General features: G+C 43.7%; 1 protein-coding gene across 3 annotated transcripts in view; it reads left to right on the forward strand.

Moving 5' to 3' along the window:
• Positions 1-18111, forward strand: part of RESTA (RE1 silencing transcription factor A) — a 148377-nt gene that overhangs the window by 113279 nt on the left and 16987 nt on the right. The window contains exon 1 of one of the 3 annotated variants that reach the window (XM_002688267.6): positions 10930-11218. The exons of 1 other annotated variant lie outside the window; for it this stretch is intronic. The gene's annotated coding sequence lies outside the window, so the exon portion shown is untranslated. Of the gene's footprint in view, positions 1-10929; positions 11219-11562; positions 12242-18111 lie in introns of those variants that run through there. One more of the 3 variants, XM_005207998.5, reaches the window with a different exon arrangement.

Consider the following 18111-nt stretch of genomic DNA (forward strand, 5'->3'; position numbering starts at 1 on the left):
ATATAACATTATAAGCTGCATAATAAAGAAATGTATATTATAGAAAGTGAAAGTACCCTGCCATAAGCCTATTCTACAAAGTAATCTTGGTTAATATTTTGACCACTAGTTTTACTAAAAAAACTGGACTGAATATTCTTGTATATCAATGTACACTGTAGGAGGTTTTGTTGGGTCAGGAGCCTTGTGAGTTTATGTGTATATGTGTGTTTATTTTGGCAGTGCCAACTTATTCTCCAAAAAAGCTGTAAGATTTTCACTCCCTCAAACATTCTGTTGTAAGAAATTCCAAGATTGTTTTATTTTACTTTTAAAATGCTTATTTTCCCACCTTCCCTGGTGGTGCAGTGGGTGAGAAGCTGTCTGCCCGTGCAGAGGACACGAATTTGATCCCTGGTGTGGGAAGATTCCACATGCTGGGGAGCAACTAAGCCCATGAACCACAACTAGTCTAGAGCCCACGAGCCACAGCTACTGAGCCGGCATGCTGCAATTACTGAGGCTTGTGTGCCTCGAGCCTGGGCTCCACCAGAGAAGCCACCACAATGAGAAGCCCGGGCACCACAGTGAAGAGTAGCCCCTGCTCGCTGCAACGAGAGAAAGCCTGCACACAGCAGTGACGACCCAGAGCAGCAAAAAACAGAAAGAGAGAGAGGCCAACGAAATTATCTGTTAAAAAAACTTCTTGTTTTCCGTATTATAAAAGAACACATCCTTTTGAGACAAATTAGAACAACTTGGGAGCATACAAAGTAAGAAATTCTGGTATTTTCCACCCTCCATCCAATTTTTAGGATTATTTTAGAATGAGATGATAATATGCTTTCAATATAGAAACCTTTCAAAATCAATTTTAGTTTATTTGTTTCTTCTTTTTCCTCTAGCATATGGAAACACCCTGTGTCACTACTAAGAAATTCTGAGAGAGAACTGTCTAGGCTTCTGGAGCCTCAGGCACTTTTGTTTTTCAAGGCTCTTCCTTATAGCCTACCAATCAACTTCGAATGCCCCCACATCAAATACTATATATATATATATATATATATATATACACACACACATATATATATATACACAAAAAAATGGAACTAATTTAATATTTTTCTCTGTAAAATATTTGGATTTTAAGTAACCTATTTAACCTATCAGCCATGATTTGCCAGTAATCATTCTGCATACTCAGCAGGATTTCTTGGGAAGTGAGAAAATGTAGTCTATAAGTTTTTAAAAATACATAATATTTGGGACTTCCCTGGTGGTCCAGTGGCTAGGAATCTGCACTCTGAATGCAAGGGACCAGATTCTATCCCTGGTCAGATTCGATCCCACATGCTGCAAGTAGGAGTTCCCATGCTGCAACTAAAGATCCTGCATGCCAAACTAAGACCTGATGTAGCCAAACAAACAAACAAACAAACAGAAAGCGTGGTATAAAAAGTGTGGTATGTTATTAGCTACTAAGTCATTTTGTGAGCACGGGGTTAATGTCAGAAGAAATAATTTTTATATCTAGGGACTTCCCTGATGACCCAATGGTTAAGACTACATCCTTCCAACACAGAGGGCATGGGTACAATCCCTGGTTGGGGAACTAAGATTCCACATGCTGAGCAGCATAATCTTCGCACCTATTCTGAGTCAAAAAAAATCCTATGCTTGTTCTAAGCCTAGATTATGCACATCTGTCAGATCGTGTCTCAATGCTCTGTGGACAGTGTTAGGTAAACAGCCAAATTTCCCCCCTTCATTTTTCTCTTTTCTAGATTACTTGCTAACTAGCTTCTTCTGGAAACATTCTGTCTTCTGAGCATGATATGGGAATTTAGATTTCATTTTTGTCCAGATCAATACACTTGATTTAGTTAAGTTTTCATGGTGTTGATGCAGAAAACGTGTTCTCTATGCACCCAGTACTGAATTGAATCTCAGAGGCAGAGTTTTGGATGAAGTAGAAAAGAATAGTTTTCTTGAATTTCCAGGCAAAGGGGAACATAGCAGGCTTCTGCTTCTGAAAACTCTGTGTTCCAACTTGGGAGGATTTAATGAGGAGTTTTGGCTCAGAGGGTAAAGCTGCCTGCAATGCAGGAGACCTGGGTTTGATCCCTGGGTCAGGAAGATCCCCTGGAGAAGGCAATGGCAACCCACTCCAGTACTCTTGCCTGGAAAATCCCATGGACAGAGAAGCCTGGTAGACTACAGTCCATGGGATCACAAAGAGTTGGACACTGAACGCTTCACTTTCACTTCATAGCAGTAGTTCAAGGGTGGAGTTGTTGACAAGATCAAGGTGTGTCCAGGCTCTGCACTTCTCTAATCTGGTCTCAGGTAATCTTCTTGATGAGCCTTTCTGCTTTCTTTAATCTGGCCTTCAAGTTATCTTCTCTGACATAATCCATTTGTTGGGTTTCATTCTATAAAGAGCTTAAATACATTGTTATACCTTGTATTCCTTGAAGTGGAACCAGGACCCTGCCCCAAGGCTGCACTACTGTTTCTTGACTGCTCCTCCTTTGTCTCTGCATCCACTCCCTTCCCTGATTAGCAACTGTTTGTTCCTGCCCTTTCAGGGAAGTTCAGGAAACTGAAGCCTATTCCCTATAAACAAGAAACAGGGGGCACAGAACGGTTTCTAGTACCAGGAGTACCAGTAAGTCCTGCCTGGTTTCATTATTGAAAGGGTCAGTAATACCCACTCACTGTGACATAAAAAATTATCTTTATTAAAATACATTTGAGTTTGTAAAATCTCTTATAGTCCTAAAAGCAGAACTAAGAACCAATTGTCATAAATTCCCTCCACTAGAGGCCATCCCTGGAGTCTACCAGGGATGACTGACTCTTATCATGAGCAAAGGTAAGTTTTCACAATGTAAACAGACATTGTCACAAATTGATCCTATCTCCCATCTATTCTCCTGATGCACATTTATCTTTCCAAAATGCCATTTGTTTTTGAATAAGCTCCCTTCTTATTCCCCTTCCCTAATTGAGAACTCATTTATTTTCCCATTAGTGTCATTCTCTTCCTCTTCTTCCCCTATAAAGATGTTATATAAGCCCTCCATGGATAAATTCTAACTGCCCTTGTGTCACATTTTTTCTGTGCACTCTCTATATACCTTAATGAAAATATGATGATTAAATGTTATCTTTTGTTACTCTGTCTTTTGTCAATTGAATTCAAAAGACCCCAATCAAGAAAGTAGAGGAAAAGTTTTTGTTGTGGTGGTTTTTAAAATTGAAGTATAGTTGATTTACAATGTTGTGTTAATTTTTGCTGTATAGCAAAGTGATTCAGTTATGGATATAAGTATATATATATATTTAAATATTTTTCCCATTATGGTTTATCATAGGATATTAAATAAAGTTCCCTGTGCTATAGAGTAGGAAGGAACTTGCTGTTTATCAATTCTATATATAATAGCTTACATCGGCTAAACCCAATCTCCCACTCCATCCTTTCCCCACCATCCTCCCCTTTGGCAGCTGCAAGTCTGTTCTCTATGCCTCTGAGTCTGTTCCTGTTTTGCAGGTTCATTCATGTCATACATGAAGGATATCATATGGCATTTTTTACTTTCTCTTTCTGACTTCATTTAGTATGATAATCTCTAGATCCATTCATGTTGCTGTAAATGGCATTATTTTATTCTTTTTTAGGGCTGAGCAGTATTCCATTGTATATATATACCACATCTTCATCCATTCATCTGTCTATGGACCATATAGGTTGCTTCCATGTCTTGGCTATTGTGAATAGTGCTGCTATGAACATAGGGATACATGCATCTTTTTGAACTAGAGTTTTGTCTGGATATATGTCCAAGAGTGGGGTTGCTGGATCATACGGTAATTCTATTCTTAGTTTTCTGAGGAGTTTCCATACTGTTTTCCATAGTGGCTGCAGTAACTAACATTCCCACCAATAGTGTAGGGCAGTTATACAGGAAAAGTTTTAACTCCTGGACACTTTATTGTATGAGTGTATTAAAATTTGTTTATTCCTTCATCAGTTGGGTTTTAGGGTTGTTTCATTTTTTGAACACTAATCTCCAGGGTTTTTTTTTTTTTTTGCATGGCATAAGTTTTCAATTCTCCTCAGTTAGTACCTAGAATGGGATACCTATATTATATTCTATGTGTCTCTATAAGAAACTTCAAGACTGTTTTCCAAAATGGTTGTTTTGGGAGATGTTGGGCCAAAAGATACAAACCAAAGCTTGGGAGAAGGATTTATTACTTGCAGTAAGTAAGGAGAACACCTGGGGTTTTTTCCAATGCAGTGTCTCCACAAACAGCAAAATGGGAAACTTTTAAGCTAAGGGTACATGCATATTCTTGAAGGGGTTAGAGCAGAAAATTCCACATAGAATTGGGGCAAAGGTAAATAGAGTCCAAGCTTTAGCTGATAGAATTCAGAAGAGGTAAAAATCATCATTTCATCCTCCACCTGGGTAGGGGGATTAGTTCCCGAAGAACTCAAAGATACATAACAGAGTGTTATGTATATTCCTCATTGCTTAGTTTCTAAGTCATGTTTGACTCTTTGTGACCCCCATGGACTGTAGCACACCAGACTCCTCTATCCATGGAATTTTCCAGGCAAGAATACTGGAATGGGTTGCCATTTCCTTCTCCCGGGGATCTTCCTGATCCTGGGATTGAACCCACAGCTCCTGCATTGACAGGTGGATTCTTTACCACTCAGCGAACAAGGAACCCCAAGGGGCAGGAGCTAAAACTCTGTTTTATCTTTGAACTGTTGTTTCTTGACTGCTTTTCCTTTGTTCCTGCTTCCCCTAACTTCCCTTAAGATCACTGATTATTGAGGCGAGCATGGGGCCAGCTTAGATACAAAAAGCTTAGGCCAAATTGGTTTTTCTTATGTCAAGAAAACCACGCCTGGTTCTCTTTCTCTGAGGATCCCCGATCCTATCAGTTGTACCAGTTTTCATTTTCATTATCAGTAGATGAGAGTTCTAGTTGCTCAGTGTCCTCATCAGCACCCTTATTTTCAGTCATTCTAGTGGATAAAGTGATTATTTGAAGACAAATAAGGAAATGTCCATTGAAGAAACGTTTATTTATAAAACCAGCACTGTGTGTTAGCTTTGACTGGGTTGATACACTTTGTTGCAAGTTTAATTTTATTGACTGTGTCAAAAATAAGAACACAATTCCTTATCTCTTCAGGTCCTTGTTAGTCAGGTCAGAAACAGGAATAAAAGTATGTACAACAGTATACCTCTCATGGTACTCTGGACGCTTTTGCCTCTTTCTGGAAGGAAGGAGAAGACTGCCACAAGTTGTATTTTGAATCAAGTCCCATTTCCCCTAAATTGACAATTAGCTCTATAGGTTAAAATGTCAAAGCTGTGGCTGGAGTATTTTAAAAGCAATCGAGGAAAATAAGGGTTTCCTTTGCCAGGAGACTACTAATCTTAACCTTAAAATAGGGTCAAGAGTTAAGGAAATGTGGATCTGAAGAGTATTTTAACCTCAGATATATACTGTCTGTATGTCCATTGAACATAGTAGCTCATCAGGTCCAAAAACAGTAAAAGATGTTTTAGGTAAGGGTGAGCTACTGCCAGCGATTAGAGTTTAAGGCACACTGGAAGAGCACTGGGCCAGTTGGAAATCTGTGTCCCTGGGCCCAAGTTCTGGCTGTGACCTAACTAGGTGAGCAAACCTGGACAAGTCAAATGCTTTCAGGCCTGTGTTTTCTTCTATAAAACAGAGCTTGGATCCCTAAGATTTCTTTCAGTTGTGACATTTTGTGGGCTGCATATGACATGGAGAATTCTGGGAAGAAGGACAATAGGGAAGGCCAGAGCAAAGAGATAGAATGCAGGGGAGGGGCAGGGCTGTGCAGAGAGAGAGGTGTGGCTTATATGTAAAAAGGGGCAGGGAATTCCCTGGCTGTCCAGTGGTTAGGACTCCATGCTTTCACTGCTGAGAGCCTGGGTTCAGTCCCTGGTCCGGGAATTATGATCCTGCAAGCTGCATGGTGACAAAGCTAATAAAACAAACAACAACAGAAACAGGGGCAAATAGAGGGACACTTGAGGCCCAAACAGACTCTTAAATTCTACCTAGGAAAATCCAAGGAAAGACTGGTATGTGGAACTAGGAGTATACTAGGAGTACCATATGCAGAAGAGCAGGAATGGAGATTTTCAACAGGAAGGCAGTACAGAGGAACCAGTGACCTAAGAGCATTTTTTAACCCATTCAACAAATAGCTATTGAAAGGAAATATTTTAGGGGGCAAAGAGGTAGGCCAGCATTCAGCATGAGGGAAGTCTGTGATGGGTGTTGAACTGGGGGTACAAGGGGCCCCACTGTGAGAGATTGTGACACCAAGCTGGGATCCTGTAAATTTAACAAACACATGTTGAGCAACTACCACATTATAGGCATTGGAGATAAGGACTAATTTCTTTGTTCTTTTGGACATTAAGTTCTGTTCCCAAAATCTTGGCCCCCTGTCCACCAGTGTTGAATAAAGAACATGGAGACAGAATTCAGAGGAAATAGGAAAATGACTCTATCTTTGCCTGGCACAGAGGAATACACAGCAGGCTAGCACCTCAAGAACTAAGCCCCTCTCCCCTGGGAAATAGGGAAAGGTTTTATACTCTCATGAAGGTCTTGTGTGTATGTATATATATATAAATTTTTTTTTCTTTCCTGCAAGTTTACAGCCAAAAGCTGGAGTCAGGCGGCTCAGCAACCTGATCTGGTAATCCCTGAAGTTATAGGCCAAGAACTTCTTCCTTTTGAGATACAGAATCCTACTAGAGAGTGTAGGGGGAGAAAAATGTCAGGTGCAGAGTATAATTTATGTGGAATCAGATAATAATTAGCTTTGTGAAGGACAAATCCAGCTACAAGTGTTTGTCAGTAGTAACACCTAAAGAATAACCAAGATTATTTAACTCTTGCAGACATGTTTGGCTGGTATGTGCCAAATGCTGTCTACTCTTTTTTGTTTTTGCGGTGATAGTTTTAGTAAGGAAAGATAAACAATAAATGGTAAATAAATAAAATACATGGCATGTTTGTTAGCAATAAATGCTAATAGCAGGGAAGGACAGTAGGATTGGGTGCAAAGGGGAGGAGCTGTAATCCTAAAGATTGTGGCCGCTGAGAAAAAGCTGCCATCTGACCCAGGAGGGGAGGGAATGAGCTTGCACGGACAGAGAGGTACTGGATAGTCTTTTAGATAAAGAACAGCAAGTTCTAGTAGCCAGGGTTCAAGGAGGCCAGGGAGTTGAGGGGAAGAGGAGCAAGGGGAGAGTAGTGCAAAATGTCATGTGGGCTGCCTGAGACAGCAGGAGGAGAAGCAGGAGGAGCCCAGCTCCTTCCAGAGCTCCCTGGCTCCCCTCCTTCCCTTCTCTCAGCATTTTTAGATACTGTCATGGATAAGACTGTATTCTGATTACCAGAACCAGAACAAAAGTTTGGGGCTCAACTGGCAGCAAGGGTAGATGAAGTTGCTGTCAACAGTGCTAGACCTGGCCTTAAATCTGTCTTCAGACACCATTAATCTTGTTGTTGTTGTTGTTCTGGCTGTGCCACATGGCAAGTGACATCTTAGTTCCCTGACCAGGTGTTGAACCTGTGGAATCTTAACCACTGGACTGCCAGGGAAGTCCCCAGACACCAACAGTCCTAAAGCCAGTGTGGCTCAAGGCCTACACTGGTGGGTTTCCCCACAGAGTGCAAAAGAAGCTGCAGAGAAGAAACAAGGGCTGCCAGGTATATTGAACTGAAAAAATACATATATGATTGTTTTAGGAAATACCTGCATTAGATTCAAAATTTAACAGAATAAAAAGCATTTGAGGGATTTGCCTGGTGGTCCAGTGGTTAGAACTCTGTGATGGTTCAATTTCTGATCAGGGAGTTAAGATCCTATATACTGTGAGTCAGCCAAAAAAATTAAAACAAACAAAAAAACAACAGAACTCAGTCACAGTTCAAAGTCTTTTATTTTTTTTCTCAAAAGATCTTAAATTTTGGATACAGCAAAGTAAAATACAGCCTCTTGAAAAGCAATTAGTAATTAGTTTATAGAACCAGCTTCCCCCAAGGAGAGTTCCTATTAATTTATAAATTTGGCCTTAAATTTGACCTATGGCCTTCACGTCATGATGATTTGGGTCACTCTGAATATGACATCTCTGAAACAAGGACCTCTGCTAATTTTAAATGAATGCAGCTGCCTATTTGTCATTCATTTATTTGCATCACAGTATGTTGGAATAAATGCCCAATTAATAAAACATTTCCAGTAAGCAGTCAGACTGAGGAAATGAAGGATATTTATCTAGTAAGTTTTAAAAAGAAATGTTTCATTTTTGTCTTTTTTGGACATGAAAAAGGGGAAAAAGTTTATATTTTTGCAGGCTGTGACAGAGGCCAGATTTGTTCCCAGGGTTACAGCATCTAAAAAATCCTGCAAGCATTATATGGATTTAAAAAAAAATTTTTTTTTTTAAAGTGAATAAAGGTAGAAAAGTTTAGGGAATTCCCTGACCATCCAGTGGTTCAAACCTGGCACTTTCACTGCCAGGGGCCAGGTTCAATCCCTGGTCTACAGGCCGCATGAAAGTGAAAGTGAATGTGGTAGTCGTCACTTGTGTCCGGCTCTTTGCGACCCCAGGCTCCTCTGTCCATGGAATTCTCCAGGCAAGAATACTGGAGTGGGTTGCCATGCCCTCCTCTACGGGATCTTCCCAACCCAGGGATCGAATCCAGGTCTCCCGAATCGCAGATTCTTTACCGTTAGAGCTACCCGGGAAGCCGCATAGAGTGGCCAAAGAAAAAAGGAAAGAAAGAAAAAGTTTGCACCAGGCCTACAAAGGTTTTTTTTCTTCCTTTCCTTCCTTTAATTTTTTTCTCCCTACCCCAGCTCTTTTTTTTTTTCACCATTCCCTCCTGCATTTCTTTCTTTCTCTTTTGGGATCAATGAAAATGAATGCGTCTTAAGTTTGATTCATGGGGGGGATTTTGCATTTGAACAGCAAGGAGATCAAACCAGTCAATCCTAAAGGAAATCAACCCTGCATATTCATTGGAAGGACTGATGCTGTAGCTGAAGTGCCAATACTGTATCCATCTGATTCAAAGAGTTGACTCATTAGAAAAGACCCTTAGGCTGGGAAAAATTGAAGGCAACAGAAGGGGGTGACAGAGAATGAAATGGCTGGAGCATCATCTACTCAATGGACTTGAGTTTGAGCAAACTCGGGAGATAGTGGAGGACAGGGAGGGAAGCCTGGCATTCTGCAGTCCATGGGGTCACAAAGATTTGGACACCACTGAGCGACTGAACAACAAATCAAAACCTTTGGTAGTTAAGCATGGAGGACCTTTATTCCATTTTTCATTTGACCCTGTACGTTATTTAATAATGTACTGTCAACAATTAGACAGGGCTCCTAAGGAGTAGACCAGGAACATAGAGTGTGGCAGCTCTCTCATAAAAAAGTAAAGGAACTTGAAAGAGAAGGAACTGGGTAAACTGAGTAGGAGGTAGGTCTCAGGTGTTTTTTGAGCTTGCTGTTTTTACTGTGTATAATGTTCCTTCCCCTATTTCCCACCTGTTGAAATTTTCCCACTTCTCAAGACCAGATCAGATAATCCATCTACTGTGACTGTTTCTAGATCCTATTAGAAACTAGCTAAAGCGTCTGCCTACAGAGTGGGAGACTTGGGTTCAATCCCTGGGTCAGGAAGATCCTCTGGAGAAGGAAATGGCAACCCACTCCAGTACTCTTGCCTGGAAAATCCCACGGACAGAGGAGCGTAGTAGGCTACAGTCCATGGGGTCGCAAAGAGTCGGATACGACTGAGCGACTTCACTTCGCTTCCTCCTCTAAACCCCCAAAGCACTTGTTGCTACCTCTTTTATACTATTAGTGATAGTCCAACTTATCTTTATCTGGGTAGTCAGGGCCTTGAATGCCATACTAAGGAGTTTAAGAGAGTCATTACATTTCAGAGGATAGCTGTGAATTACAATACTTAGGCATTTCTGGGGCAAAAAGAAATTTTTTTTCTCTTTCTCCCTCCCTCCCTCTTTCTAGCCTATTACTGTGTGCCAAGTAGCAGGCTTGGTTACTCCACTTTATAAACATGCACGCAGGTTACTCTCCAAAACTGGCTCAGGAAACAGCCTTGAAGTCCTCACCACCCTCGTTACCCTCTGTAATCTGAGGGTAACTGCTACACTGAAATGGTGCTTTGAAGACTGAATGACTTGATACCTTCCACGTCTAGGGACTTGTCCCGTCTATCCTCATTCTCACAATTTTGAATCCACTTCGTTCCTGAAATACTTTGTTTTCACAACTTACTGCGTTTTTGTTATTGTTCTTTTTGTTTTTTGTTGTTTTCCTGGCTTATAGCTTAAAATTTGGAAAGCTTTTTTTTTTTGGTTAATGTAGACTCAAAACGAAGCTTAATTAGTTAAGGGTGGCTATGGGTGGAGATCAGAAGAGATTCTGAAAGGTATTTTTCAAGCATTTTAGACTTGAAAGGGAGGTGACAAAGCCTGTAAGAGCGCTCCTTTTAAGAGTGCTAGTCTCTTGCGTGCATTCCAGGGCTGGGGGATAACTTTTCTGTTGTTAGTTCATGAAGGAAATCAACAAAGGTAGCGGGGTTGGCTTCTTTTCTGACCTCAGAGCCCGAGTTCGAGACACTGGGGAAACTAGGTGCTGCTACGTCTGGGCGCTCCCCCATCCAAAGACCGGGCCCCCAACAGACTCCTTCGCCCAGGGGCGGGGCGCGCTAGGCGACTACGCGCGAGGGCAGCGGAGGGGGCGTGTCCGGCGGGCGCGCGCGGGCGGTGAGGGGGCGTGTCCCGGGAGTGGCGGCGGCGGCGCGGGTCGGGTGCGCGGCGCAGCCTCCTGTGTTGGAATGTGCGGCTCCCGCGAGCTCAGGGCGCAGAAGCAGAGTAAGCGCCGCCGAGGCCTGGGGTCCCAGAGCCTGCTGTGGGTGGCGGCGGCGGCGGCCCGGACCGCAGGGCGAGAGCCAGCGGCCTGAACACTCTGCTGCCCCACTGGGTCTTCGCGGGCCTCGACGAGCCCAGCGTCCAACTTTTCCACCGTCACCCTCCCCTCCCCCGAAACTCCTGCAACAAAGAAAAGTAGTCCGTGAAGGAGCGGCGACGCGGGTCGTCGCTCCTCCTCGCCCAGAAAGGCCGGTAAGCGCGGCGCGATCTGAGACATGGTTGGGTGGGGGCGGCGGGCCGGCCGGGCGGCCGTGGCTGCGAGAAGGGGAGGGCGCGGAAGGACGCGGAGCGAGGCGCTGTCCAGGGCTGATTTGCAGATACTGTGGCTCGGGCGGCGGCGACGACCGCCGCGTCGGGCGGGGGCGGGCGGCCGGGCGGGATCGGGTTACATCGTCGCCGCCGGGGGGCTGGGCCGGGGGCGTCGGTGGAGAGCGGCGCGGCGCCAGGACCCCTTCCCCAGTCGAGGCCGGGCCGCCGCGTCCGCGCGGGCGCAGGAGCGGGGATGTCTTGTCCTGAGGCCGGGAGCGGAGCTGCTTGGGGCCCTAGTCCTGAAACTAACTTCCTCTCGTGCTCCTTCTGCTCCGAGTCCCGCCGCAGCCCCTCGCCTGCCGGCGGCCCTCGCGTCTTCCTCCCTCCCCGGCCTCTCCCTTTCGCCGGAAGGCGCCGTTGAGTGCGGCCGGGCGGGTTGAGTCAGCCCGGGACCCGGGCGGTTCCGCCAATGGGGCTGGACAGCGATTTCTGCGCTCGGGCGGCCAGGCCGCCGAGGCCCTGCGTGCGGGGTCGTCTGGCCGCCGGAGTCGGCGGGGCCGGGGCGCGAGTCCCGCGGGGCGCCGTGGGGGAGTGAGCCTCAGACTTCCGGGGCGCAGGGGGGCCCCCTCTGGCCCTCGGGGCCCGGCGCCTCGGGAGGGCGCCCGCGGAGGCTCCCGGCCCCCTGCGGAGGGCGAGCCCTGGGCGGGCGAGGAGCCGGGACGACGACGAGGCGGCAACTTTCCTCACTCTTCCCGGACTGGGGCGCGCGGGCCGGGAGGGGGCAGCCTGGACTGGGAAGACTCGGTCTGGCCCAACGGCGCCCCGAGTTTGCTCGTCTCGCCGTCTTCAGTGGTGGGGAGCCCAGGAGACGCTTCGGGACGACTTGGTGTGTCGATGGTGCAGTGAGCGGGCCGAGGCGAGGGGAAGCGAGGGCGCCGGAATTTGCGAAGAGCTGCTTTGTGTTTGGTACGTATTTTGAGAAAATGGCCGAATGCCTATTTCAGTCAGGAATGCCGCGGCCGAGGCCGGCGCTGGTGAAGGCAGCACGTAGGATCCGAGTGGCACGTTGGGCTTTCGGGCTGTGCGCAGACGGCCTTCCTGAGCAACGTTGAAATGCCTGTAGGAATGGTTGTTAGGGTTTGGGGAGAATTAGGAATTACGAGTCACCTGGGCTGTTTCGTTAAGGCCTTGGACAGCCTTTGCTGTGTGATGGCATTTGATTCCGACTTTCGTTGGTACCTATGACTCAACGAGTTTGTGTTTATCCGCTTGGGTTAAACTGATTACTTTTGGTATTTTGGGTGTAAAATTTTTTGAGCCCTTGCCACTTTGCTTTTTCTAATTCGCAAGAGAACATCTAATTTGAGAATTAACACCTTTTAGGTTGGAAAGTAATGAGGTTAAGACACTTTATTGAAAAGCCCAACGTTTTTTCAAAGAGATTTTATTATGGCTCCTCTAGGCCGTTGAGTCAGATCAAACACAAGGCAAGAAAGTTGCTGATTTGAAGATGAGTTATTCAGTTAATGGGTATTTGAAAGCTCTTGTGTTTTCATTTATGTATATTTAAATACACTAAACTTCCCTTTTCACAGGAAAAAAGATATTTAATTTTTGTTTACTTTTAAACAGATCATCAAGAAAAGAAACTTAAGTAATACTTTAATGGTATTATGTACTTTTTCAAAGTACATTGGACCCTTAAACAACAGGAATTTGAACTGCATGGGTTCACTTATATGGATTTTTTTCAAGAAATATATTGGAAAATTTCTCATAGATCTGCAACATTTTGCAGAAGTTTACAGATGATACACATAGCCTAGAAATATGGAAAATTTAGAAAAAGGTACATCATGAATGTATCAAGTATACATAGATAATGTATTTTATCATTGACTACTGTAAAATGTATACAAATCTAATAAAAGTTACCAAAAATTACAGACCACCTGTAATGGCACCATTCCTGTCCAGAGAGATGTAAACAAATGTAAAGATCAATCATTCACCCATAACTGCATATTAACTGTGGTCCATACTGTGGGTCTGTAATCATTTCATAGCTACCTGTTGTTGCTATTTTGGTGAGCCTCAAGTGTTTGGAGGGATCCACTTAAAACGTCTTGTAAGTCTAATCATATCTGGGTGAGCAGTTCTCTCCAGTAAATTGTGCTTGCAGAAAAAAAGCCACCTCTCCCATTTCCTGAGTGTTTTTCATTGTGTTTAGTGGGATACCAGAAACCTTGAATGACTCCATGGGACCCATATAAAGTGCCACTGGTGATGCTGGAAATGATCCCAAGCAGTAAAGTCATGGCATTGGAAGAAAAAGTTAAATTGCTTGATATTGACCATATCAAGTTCTGCAGTTTCCATTACCCACCACTTCAAGATCAGTGAATCTAGTGTAAGGGTTATTGCAAAAAAAAAAAAAAAAAAGAAATTTGGAGACTGTCTCTGCATTTTTGCCAGCAGACATGAAAGCCTTACACTTTTTGTAATATGCCTTCTGTCTGATATTAAAAATGCCTTTTTGGGAATTCCCTAGTTGTCCAATGGTTGGGACACCGTGCTTTCACTGCTTGAGGGTTCAGGTTTAATACCTGGTTGGGAAACTAAGATACCACAAGCCACCAAGCTGTGTGATGTAACCTTAAAAAAAAAAAAAAAAAGAATTTTTCATGTGGGTATAGTTATGAAAGGCATACCTATAGAGTAAATTGATTCGAGAAAAAGTGAAGTTATTGTATGACAATTTAAAGCAAAAGGAAAATGAAGTTTCTAAATCTGGAGACTTTAATGCTGGCAGAGAATGGTTTGGTAATTTTAGAAAGAGTTTTGACTGAAAAAATATCAAGATAGCAGAACCAGCTTTGAGTTCCCAGATGCTGTTAACAAAATTATTGAAGAGAAAGGCTGTCTGCCTAAACAGGTTTTTAATACAGAGTAATGTGCCCTAGTCTGGAAAAAGTTGCCAAAAAGCTCATTCATTACTAAAGAAGAGAAGTGAGCATTAATTTGGATTTAAGGCTGGTTGAAGACTAGCTTGTTTTGTACAAATTGAGTTTTTGATCAGGACTGTTCTTATCTATAAAGCTGCCAAGCCCACTTTTTTTTTTTTTTAATGGAATTGTTTTTCTTTCGTTCTTTGTCTTCCTTTCTTTTTTTGGCTTGCACGATCTCAGTTCCCCCACCTGGGACTGAACCTTGGCCACTGCAGTGAAAGCCCAGAACCCTAACCATTAGGCCACCAGGGAACTTCATAAGCTCACTATCCTTAAAGATAAACACCAGTTACTATTCTTTTGGTTGTATAATAAGAAGGCCAGGGCAATGAGAATACTTAACTAAATTGGTTCCATTGATGCTTTATCCCTGATTATGAAGTACTTCGCAGTAAGGGGACTGCATTTTAAGATTCTTTGGTATTGGACAGTGACCCTGGCCACCTTAACCCCATGAGTTCAACATTGAAGGTGTCAAATGGTATTCATGCGTGTGTGCTAAGTTGCTTCAGTTGTGTCCCACTCTTTGCGACCCACTCTTTGCGACCCTATGGACTGCAGTCTGTCAGGCTCTTCTGTCCATGGGATTCTCCAGGTAGAATACTGGACTGGTTTGCCATTTCCTCCTCCAGGGGATCTTTCCGACCCAGGGATTGAACCGAGGTCTCTTACATCTACATTGGCAGGCAGGTTCTTTACCACTAGCACCACCTGGGAAGTCTGTCAAAGTGGTTCCCAAACACAGTGTCTTTTAATAAAGCCTATATTAAGGTATCTTAAGGACCTTGAAGTGTCATTACACATGGTACTCCATAGAAAGGATTGTCAGTGCTGTGGAAGACAACCCTGATAGAACATCGTGAAAGTCTAGAAGGACCATACTGTTGAAGATGTTATCATTGTGATAGCAAAAACTATGAAGGCCATCAAGCCTAATACAAATTTCTGCTAGAAGAGACTGTCCACGTCTTGTGCATGAATTCACAGGATTTACCACAGCCAATCAAGGAAGTCATGAAAGAGATAGTGGATACTGGAAAAAGGTGGATGAAAGGCTTCATGATACATATTTTGGGAATATTCAAGAGTTAATAGATAGCATACCAGAGTAATTAATGGAAGTTAATTTGGAGGTGAGTCCTTTAGAACCAGTGTAAGACTATAAGGAAAAAGACATGGAAGAAGCAGCGCCAGAAAACAAATTGACGTTAGACAGTCTGGCAGCAAGGTTCCTTTTGTTGAAGATTGCTTTTGACTTCTTTTACAGCTTGGCCCCTTGTATGATACAGACACTAAAACTAAAGCCCTTGGTAGAAGGATTAGTACCAAATTGAAACATTTTTAGAGAAGTAGAAAAGGAAAATTTGGACAGAAATTTAAGATATCTTTCTCTCAAGTTTCGCCTCTTTCCACTTCCTCCACCTCTTCTCTCTCTGCACCTCCTTCTGCCTTCTTTTACACTTCCTCTGCCTCTTCTGACTGCCACTCCTGACTCAGCAAGAGCAACCCTTCCTCCCCCAACCCCCCTACTCAACAGAAGACAGGAGGATGAAGACCTTGATGATGATCCACTTCTCTGCTTAATAAATGTTAATCACACCGTTCAGTTAATAAACTTATCTGTCATGTATGTGTATAAGTGTCTTGTAAAAAATCTAGTAATTGTACACCAAGAGCTGGAAGACATTGTGTCATCACCATTGTTACCTAAGAATTCATTGTGTGCAAGACTTGAGAAAGGTATTAGTTTTTCTACTGTTGTATAATTTTGCTTTTGAATAATTACATTACCTGGAACTTCCTTGGTGGTCTAGTTGTTAAGAATTCATGTTCTGCTGTTGCTGCTAAGTCGCTTCAGTCGTGTCTGACTCTGTGCGACCCCATAGATGGCAACCCACCAGGCTCCCCCGTCCCTGGGATTCTCCAGGCAAGAACACAAGTGGGTTGCCATTTCCTTCTCCAGTGCATGAAAGTGAAAAGTGAAAGTGAAGGCGCTCAGTTGTGTCCGCCTCTTTGCGACCCCATGGACTGCAGCCCACCAGGCTCCTCAGTCCATGGGATTTTCCAGGCAAGAGTACTGGAGTGGGGTGCCATCGCAGGGGATATAAGTTCAGTCCCTGGTCTGGGAGGATCCTACCCACATGTCGAGCAGCAATTAAGCCTATGGGCTGGAACTACTAAAGCCTGGGCTCTAGAGCCCCAGCACTGCAACAAGAGAAGCCACTGCAACTACAGAGCAGCCTCTGCTTGTCGAAACTAGAGAAAGCCAACACGCTGCAACGAAGACTCAGTACAGCCGAAAATAAATTTTCAGTCCAGTTCAGTCGCTCAGTCATGTGCAACTCTTTGTGACCCCATGGACTGTAGCATGCCAGGCTTCCCTGTCCATCACCAACTCCCGGAGCTTACTCAAACCCATATCCATAGAATCGGTGATGCCATCCGACCGTCTCATCCTGTATCGTCCCCTTCTCCTACTGCTTTCAATCCTTCCCAGCCTCAGGGTCTTTTCCAGTGAGTCAGTTCTTCACATCAGGTGGCCAAAGGATTGGAGTTTCAGCTTCAGTGTCAGTCTTTCCAATGAATATTCAGGACTGATTTCCTTTAGGATTGACTGGTTAGATCTCCTTGCAATCCAAGGGACTCTCAAGAGTCTTCTCCAACACCACAGTTCAAAAGCATCAATTCTTCGACACTTAGCTTTCTTTATAGTCCAGCTCTCACATCCATACATGATCACTGGAAAAACCATAGCCTTGACTAGAGGGACCTTTGTTGGCAAAGTAATGTCTCTGCTTTTTAATACGCTATCTAGGTTGGTTATAGCTTTTCTTCCAAGGAGTAAGCGTGTTTTAATTTCATGACTGCAGTCACCATCTGCAGTGATTTTGGAGCCCCCAAAAATAAAGTCTGTCATTGTTTCCCCATCTATTTGCCATGAAGTGATGGGGCCAGATGCCATGATCTTAGTTTTCTGAATGTTGAGCTTTAAGCCAATTTTTTCACTCTCCTGTCTCACTTTCATCAAGAGGCTCTTCAGTTCTTCACTTTGTGCCATAAGGGTGGTGTCATCTGCATATCTGAGGTTATTGATATTTCTCCCGGCAATCTTGATTCCAGCTTGTGGTTCATCCAGCCTGGCATTTCTCATGATGTACTCTGCATGTAAGTTAAATAAGCAGGGTGACATTATACAGCCTTGATGTGTTCCTTTCCCTATTTGGAACCAATCTGTTGTTCCATGTCCAGTTCCGACTGTTGCTTCCTGACCTGCATACAGATTTCTCAGGTGGTCTGGTATTCCCATCTCTTTCAGAATTTTCCACAATTTGTTGTGATCCACACAATCAAAGGCTTTGGCATAGTCAGTAAAGCAGAAGTAGATGTTTTTCTGGAACTTTGCTTTTTCGATGATCCAGCGGATGTTGGCAATTTGATCTCTGGTTCCTCTGCCTTTTCGAAATCCAGCTTGAACATCTGAAAGTTCACGGTTCATGTACTGTTGAAGCCTGGCTTGGAGAATTTTGAACATTACTTTGCTAGTGTGTGAGATGAGTGCAATTGTGCAGTAGTTTGAGCAGTCTTTGGTATTGCCTTTCTTTTGGATTGGAATGAAAACTGACCTTTTCCAGTCCTGTGGCCACTGCTGAGTTTTCTAAATTTGCTGGCATATTGAGTGCAGCACTTTCAGAGCATCATCTTTTAGGATTTGAAATAGCTCAACTGGAATTCCATCACCACTAGCTTTGTTGGTAGTGATGCTTCCTAATAAGGCCTGCTTGACTTCGCACTCCAGGATTCACTCAAGGTGAGTGATCACATCATCGT

Source organism: Bos taurus, chromosome 6 (assembly GCF_002263795.3).
Source record: "Bos taurus isolate L1 Dominette 01449 registration number 42190680 breed Hereford chromosome 6, ARS-UCD2.0, whole genome shotgun sequence".
Lineage (NCBI taxonomy): Eukaryota > Metazoa > Chordata > Mammalia > Artiodactyla > Bovidae > Bos > Bos taurus.